Genomic DNA, 5,782 nt, shown 5'->3' with positions numbered 1-5,782 from the left:
AAACGCAAAGAAAAAAAAAACATTTCAGATTTATTCATTATTAACAAACGGAGAGCCAAATGGGCACAAAGATTGACGAAAACCTAAAAAGTGCACTTGAGAGAACAAACAATAATCACACAAAATAAGTCTTTAAAAGCAAAAAAACCTCGATGATAACATGAATAAAAATCATTTTTTAATCTTGAGATTTACTTAAGCAAAAACCCACGGGTAAGGAGTTACTTAAACCTTACACCTCACCGGTACGTTCTTTGAAACGAGCACTAAATTAAAGATAAGGGGTCATCGCTGTCAGATGCAAACTTTGTTGAATTAAAACTGAAGTGAAATCTTCTAATAATTCTGTTTTAAATAAGAGAAAAGCTCCTTTTTGTGCCAGTAGTATTGACAGAGCAAAAATTACAAGGCAAACGCAGCCCCTTAGGTGGATTTATGATTTATAAATCCCAGATTTCTGAGTCACAAAATAGCTCGACAGGCTGCTTAAAAACAGGACTTTACTGTCAACATACTCTAGAAATCGCACAACAAAGTCAAGCGCACACTCTTATAAAACGTCACAATAACGAGGCCCCTGCTTCCTGTAGGTGGCTCTAGGCTTCACGGTGCTGTCAGTGCTGAGTAAACCTACGGACACGTTGACCTGACGGGTCCCACCAGGTTAAAGCTCAGAGTTTGGAGCTCACAGAGAACTGAAACCATCTGGGCGCAGGAGTCCCACCTTCACCGGACTGAAGTGGTGCTTCAGTCTACAAACCAGGTCGGTCGGAGAAAACCCAGAGTAATCAGAGTCACCCAACCGGTCCTTAAAGTCACCAAACTGCTCCCAGTTTAGATCGCCTCCACAAAACACATCTGACTGATTCGAACCGACACAAGACTCTCCTTAGATCTGTTACTTTTGTTTTTGTAGAGCTCATCCATAACTGTTTCAAATCCACAAACACCGTAAAGGACCTGCAGTGACTCACAAGTCACCTCAGACTTCACCTCCCCATCGTTTTCCCTTTTCACACTCAAGCCTCCATCCTGGCCGTGACGGCTCAAAGGCAGGACCATAAAGACAGGCGGTCAAAGGTGGACAAATCCCACTCAGCGGAGACAGAACAATCGGTCCTGTCTCCTGCCTCCGTTTCACTTCAGATTATTCCTGACCAGGGCGCGTCGTCTGACCAACCATCAGCGCATTTATTCAACACAACAATCACAAGAATCAACTCGGCTGAGTTGTGCCGAGACAAAATATGGACCCGAACGTGGACAAGGCCCAGGAGGCTTTACAGCATAACTCTCTTCTGCAGGACAAACACATTTATTTGAATCCAATAGGCTGAATGTTTCTGACCAGTGCCAGCAGAATAAACAGCTCACTCACAGTTAATATCATTTTATCACAGCTCCACGTCCTAATAAATTGTAACAGAGTATGGATATATGATCTGGATATGAACAACATCTAAAATAAAAGCCTAAACAAAAAGTTATCTGGCTTGTATTGTCAGGAGTATCTCAGCAGATCTCATCATGAAAGCAAAAAAGCAAAACAGACGAATATTTCAGGCCTTGGGGACAGTTTTATCCTTAGTTGTGGACAAATGTTTTTCCAGTTTGTTCCAGTTAACGTCAGACATTAAAGATTGTACAGCTGCCGTCACATTATTTAGTTTGTGTAAACACCTTAAATTTGGCGTCTGGTCGCCGCTAACTTCATTTGTTTTCAAAGATAGGAGAAATAAATCTGACACCGCGCTAATCAGGCACGTCTGAACAACAAAAAAAGAATAACTTTATGTCTTAAAATAAATAAATTGTGGGTTTTGTGAAGTAAAAAGACACGGCACAGACTGCCTTATCAGTAAATTTGTATTTAAAGATACAAACATGAGTCACCAGTGGGGTGAAAACCATGAATATTTTTAATAGTTGAATTATTTTATGTTTAAAATAAATGACATTGGTTTAAAAAAAAAAAAACAACAACAAAGATCTGTTTTGGTTTTAGGTTCAATTAAAACTTTCTGTTGATACTTTCTGTATTTTTTATGATTATACACTTCAATAAAGGAACAGCTACAGAAACTGTTACAGCTATATAAATGAAAAAGATGGAGATGGAAAGACAAATATTCAGGAAAACGTTGACTGATATTTGTGTGTGTGAGTCGGGAACAGATTATTTCTGAATTTGCTGCAGCCAGAGTCATCCTGTTTGATTGGTGGATGTTAGACAGTGACAAACGTTTCCTCAGGAGCTCAACATAAACTCTGGTTTATTGTTAACTTCAGTTCTAGGTGTGCGTCACACCTTGGGAGAATCGGGCGAGGCGAGGCTCTGAGGAGGCGGCGGCGTGTGGGGGAGGATGAGTTCTCCGACTTATCACCGGGTTTGTTTTATGGGCTTGCCCGCAGTAAAGTAGGCCATTATTTTAAACGCTTAGCACACACCTACACACCTTAAAGCATGTGCAAGCTGTGTCTTTGTTTGCGTTACCTGGGCAGCAACCACACACGTCATGTCAACGAGTGCAAAGGTTTCATGTGGAAGTAAAACTGGAGCAGCGGCGATGATGTCTGTAACATATCTGAATGTGTGGACAGAGTGAAAGCCTTTGTCGAGCAGCAGATGAGGAAGATCCAGACCCTTTAGGGCCTCCGGTGGTGGTGGAATAAAAGAAAAAAGGGGGGTGAACCAGGAAATGAGGATTCGAGGAGTTTTGCCAAAATAAAGCACTGGTTGGAAACACAGCCGGACCAGTTTGTGTGAAGTGCTACACCTGTTACAAGGCTGCCCTGTTTACATGACTTCATTTATCTTTTAGCACTTTTAGCTACAGGCAGCTAGAAGGCTGACGAAGATGATAAAATAACAGGACAAACAGTTGGTGTGTCATGGAAGAAGTCTGTGAATTAGCAGTCGTAAAGGTTTACCAACGGAAAAAATGTCAGGGGTGAGAAGGGAAGGAACGGGACATCTTTCTACAACAAACACGTCTAAACCAGCGGTGTCAAACCCTGGGCCTGGAGGGCCACTGTCCTGCAGGTTTTAGATGTTTCCCTGCTCCTCAGCAGGTCTTCAAGCTCAGCAGAAGCCTGTTAATCTGTCAGAGAAAGGCCTAAAACATGCAGGATAGTGGCCCTCCAGGACCAGGACTGGACACCACTCGGCTGAACTGGTAAAAAATACGGGAAGTCCCTTCTCATCAACTAGAAGACAGCCAAAGAGATAAGAACTCAACATTACCTTTCACTGGTCTTCTGTAAAATGATGCGTTTTATCGTTTCGCCTTTTTAAGGTAACTGTGTGTGTCAGTTTGCTTGAGTGTTGTGAGAGGAAAAAATGTCTCATGAACTCCTGGACGGATTTTATCGAGACTCTTAGCTGGAGGTCACCAGTGATGAACGTTTGGAGTCAACTCGGTTCAAGATGGCCTCCGCAGCTGATCGGCTTCAGAACGAGGAGCGACTGTGTCACAGTTAGTTTTACAGATGTCGAGCTAAAGCTCGGGGCGGTAGTAGCCGAGAGTCATCCCCGACACGCTGTAATACTTACTGCGTGCGGTCAAGCTTCGTGTCGTTTTCAAGATTTGACCAAGAAGGCTCAGGTTTGGTCCGTTTTCAAGAGAAGATGAGATGCTAAGACTTTAATTATGTTTGCGATCAGCCACAGTAAGATCCGTCTTTAAAGCGGACAGAATGGAAGTCGTGGGAATGACGAGCTCTCGTTTTAGCCACGTTTGTCATTTTCATTTAATTGCAGAAAATCCTTTAAAAAGGGGTTGTGGCATTACTCGGTCAAACTCTTTTCAAACACCTCTTTAATGCTCTCCCTGCTTGTGCCGTGCCTTACATTACAACCAGCCCTTCCCGGGACTTTGACTTAGTTTCTCTTCATTTCTTAGTTTCTGAGAAATGCAGATGATTTCATATCAGACTATCTTACATGTTTGTTTTTTTTTTTTTTTTTTTATCTCGGACCTACAAAACCGCAAGTTTCTTGTCAGTTATTAGGAAATGTCCACCACAGTGATGAAATGTCTATTTCAGTCTTTTAGGCAGAAACGCTGCTTCACGGTAAAATCGCTTCAACTTGTAGTTCTAAGAATACAAACGGCCTACAAATACATAAAACCTTTGAGTGAGTCACCACTTCCTGCATATGGACGGGCAGCTCGTATCATTTCTGTTGCATAAGAACGTCAGAATCTAACATAAGGTTTGAGGAAACACGATACAAAGAAGAGAGGGCAACAGAAACCAACACACACACACACACACACACAAAGACAAACAGCAGCGCCAGCCGCAGCACACCAGTAAAAACATATCCAGATGTTCTCCTCATAGGGTCACCAACCCCCTCTTACACACACACATGTGGTCACACATGGCCTACACATTACAGCGGCTCGCTCCTCAGCTCTTCTCATACACAGGCTGCTGCGAGGAGCTCTCCTTTTTGATTTTGTTTTGTTTTTTTGGACACTGTGTGTCCCTGAAGGCCCTGCGACCAGGAGGAACATCTACATCCCCAATAAGTCACAGCCGTGTTCCTTCAGGTACAATCATAGAAGACCGGTTAGTAGACTTATTAAGAGACAGTTGTAGCTTCCTCTAAGAGAAGACCTTGCTGCTCTGGGAAGTTCTAACTAAATAAATAAATAAAGGTGTTTGAGTTGAAAATATACGAACAGACTGACCATCAAGAGGCCGATTTAATCAGCTGAAGGTTTCACCTCAAAGCTGGACCCCGAATTAACTTCAACTATAAAAGTCTAAACAGCCCAGTGAAAATATTCCTCACTTCACTACAACAACCTCTAACATGTTCTGAAAGGAAACCTGGTCCTCATAAAGGCCGGTATTAAAGAGTGCTCCCACAAACACACACCAGTGACTGAGCCTCCTCTTTCAGCTCCTCCTCTCCTTCACTGCAGCTCCTGGCAGGCCGTCTGCTTGAGGCCCATAGTAAAGGGAGCTGTTTTCTCTGGCTGGACTGTGTGTGTGTGTGTGTGTCTGTGTGTGTTCGTGGGCCCCAGACAGGAAGGAAAAGAGTGGGCCCGGCAGCACAGCTCCAGAATTCCGGTTTAGTTTTCCTTCTTTTTCCATCAGCGCAGAGGCAGAATGGGGTCTTAAAGAAACAGTCGGTGTTTTCTCCTCTCCGACGCACACACACACACACACACACACACACACGGCCCTCTGAGACCTTCAGCCCACGCCTCCCTGTGACTCACCGCTGTAGTACATATATAAAACCATATTACCAGCTCTTGAAAGGAAAAAAAACCCCGAAAAGATGAACACTTATGGTTTGGCTCAACAAGCTCACTGAGAAAGTACAGTAAGCGTCAGAGCGCAGCCTCTGGCTCATTTTCATTGAAGCTTCTAAAAATAAAAGTTCCTGATCCAGCATCAGCGGTCAGGTTACGTAAATTACTCCGGGGGTGAAACATAAGGATTTTGGCTACAAAACAGGCCGGGGGTATTTTGCTTCCACCCACATGCTTTTCCAATAAATCATCCCACAAAATCTGGCAGAGAAAGGGTTGAAAATGACTCGCTGTGAGCAAAGGATGACACAACTCACAGCTCATGGTCCAAACATCTCTTCTACGGACAATAAAGACAGGAAGGTCGTTATTTCGCGGGAAATGCTGGGGCTCAGGCGGTCCAAATGTAAAAATAAATAAACAAATAACCCGTGACATCATTAATTTGGCAGTTCTGAAAAACAAACGTTCATCCACTCGACACACAGACTGCGCTCGTTGCTACGAAA

The sequence above is a fragment of the Kryptolebias marmoratus genome, linkage group LG4 (assembly GCF_001649575.2).
Source record: "Kryptolebias marmoratus isolate JLee-2015 linkage group LG4, ASM164957v2, whole genome shotgun sequence".
Lineage (NCBI taxonomy): Eukaryota > Metazoa > Chordata > Actinopteri > Cyprinodontiformes > Rivulidae > Kryptolebias > Kryptolebias marmoratus.
Note: the sequence above shows the minus strand (reverse complement) of the source record.